Raw genomic sequence first — 1,972 nt, forward strand, 5'->3', positions numbered from 1 at the left:
CACTGCCTTCTGCAATTCCAAATCACTTTTTTCATTCCTGTAGGGGAAACTCTTTTGAAAGTTGTTTTCACTCAGTCTTTACAATCACTGCTGAGTTATGTGGGAGGAATAGTGAAGGCCTGTGTGAAGTATGCAATCTTGAGCTCAGGTCACCATGGATACCATTGTTATGGTCCTTGACTACGCTCTTACCTTTTCACTTATTGAGGTGTAAGAATACACTTCAGAAAGAAAGACATGAGAGCCACTGACAGGAAGGTCCAGATCTACTGAAGCTGACAGAATATCTAAGAAACAATCTGCAATTCTCACATTTGGTATTTCCAAGGGCTAAAAAGTGGCAGATGGAATTTAATGGACTTTGTGTTTCAGTTTGGGAAGAGAAACTAGGGTAGGACATAGACAGGAAAGAATAGGAAGCCAGTAGTACAGAAGAAAGCAGATCCATAGTTTCTTGATGCATGTACAAATCAAGAACCCATCTACCTCTGCTTTAAATATACTCAGTGACTTGGCTTCCACAGCTGTCTGTGGCAATGAATTCCAGGGATTCACCACCCTCCGGCTAAAGAAATTCCTCCTCATCTCTGTGGTAAAGTGACATCCTTCTGTTTGGAGACTCCCCATTGTGGAGTGGGTGAGGTGTTAGCCTAGCCAATGTTGCCTTCGTCCTATCAGTAAATAAAATAAAAACATATTGTTAGGATAAATTAAAGAGCCAAGAATCATTCCTGCATGTCGACACAAATTCAAGCTCAAGCTTAATGGTCACTCAACCATACATGAATACCCATGAATACAGCCAAATGAAGCAGTGTTACTCCAGGGCCATGTTGTAAAACACAGTAACCAACAGTAACACACAGCCCAACGCACATAGAGCACACGTAAGATAGCAATAAACATACAGTCACACAAAAATAAATACTATATTTCATATATATACATAACAAAATCAGGTTTACCTTCACCAGCTTATGTGGTGAAAATTTGTTGTTTTGCGGCAGCAAACATTGCAAAATATAATAATAAAACCTAAATTACAATAAGAATTATATATAAGAAGAGAATTAAGTAAGTTGTGAAAAAAAAGCTAGTGGATGCTTACACTCTTCTTGACAAACATTACTGGATATTATTATGGGGGTATAGCTCAGTGGTAGAGCATTTGACTGCAGATCAAGAGGTCCCTGGTTCAAATCCAGGTGCCCCCTTCAAAATTTATGGAGTGCTATGGTAGTGTAGTGGTTAGCTCAGTTATTTTCAGATTTCATTTCTGATGTCTACGGTAACCAGTTTTGTATGTTCCTTTCTGTGAGCACGTGGGTTTCCTCCAACACTTTCCAAAGACATACTTGGTCATATTAAATTATCCTGTGATTAGGCAATGTTTAAATCATAGAACCATAGAAATCTACAGCACATTACAGGCCCTTCAGCCCACAATGTTGTACCAACCATTTTTACTCTTAAAAACTGCCTGGAATTACCCTACCGCATAGCCCTCTATTTTCCTAAGCTCCATGTACCTATCTAAGAGTGTATTAAAAGACCCTATCGTATCTGCCTCCATCACAGTCGCCAGCAGCCCATTCCACACATTCACCACTCTGTGTAAAAAACTTACCCCTGATATCCCCTCTGTACCTAGTTCCAAGTAGCTTAAAATTATGTCCCCTCATGTTAGCCATTTCAGCCCTGGGAAAAAGCCTCTGGCTATCCACAGGATCAATGCTTCTCATTGTCTTATACACCTCTATCAGGTCTCCTTTCATCCTCCATTGCTCCAAGGAGAAAAGGCCAGGTTCACTCAACTTATTCTCGTGAGGCATGTTCCCCAATCCAGGCAACATCCTTGTAAATCTCCTCTGCACTCTCTCTATAGTATCCACATCCTTCCTGTAATGAGGTGACCAGAACTGAACACAGTACCCCAAGTGGGGTCTAACCAAGGTCTGATATAGCTGTAACA

General features: G+C 40.6%; 1 non-coding gene across 1 annotated transcript; it reads left to right on the plus strand.

Moving 5' to 3' along the window:
• The first annotated feature begins 1,142 nt into the window (after positions 1 to 1,142).
• trnac-gca (transfer RNA cysteine (anticodon GCA)) lies at positions 1,143 to 1,214 on the plus strand. The gene has a single exon. It is a non-coding gene; the product is annotated as a tRNA-Cys (tRNA).
• Positions 1,215 to 1,972: the final 758 nt, after the last annotated feature.

This window comes from Hemitrygon akajei, chromosome 13 (genome assembly GCF_048418815.1).
Source record: "Hemitrygon akajei chromosome 13, sHemAka1.3, whole genome shotgun sequence".
Taxonomy (NCBI): Eukaryota; Metazoa; Chordata; class Chondrichthyes; order Myliobatiformes; family Dasyatidae; genus Hemitrygon; species Hemitrygon akajei.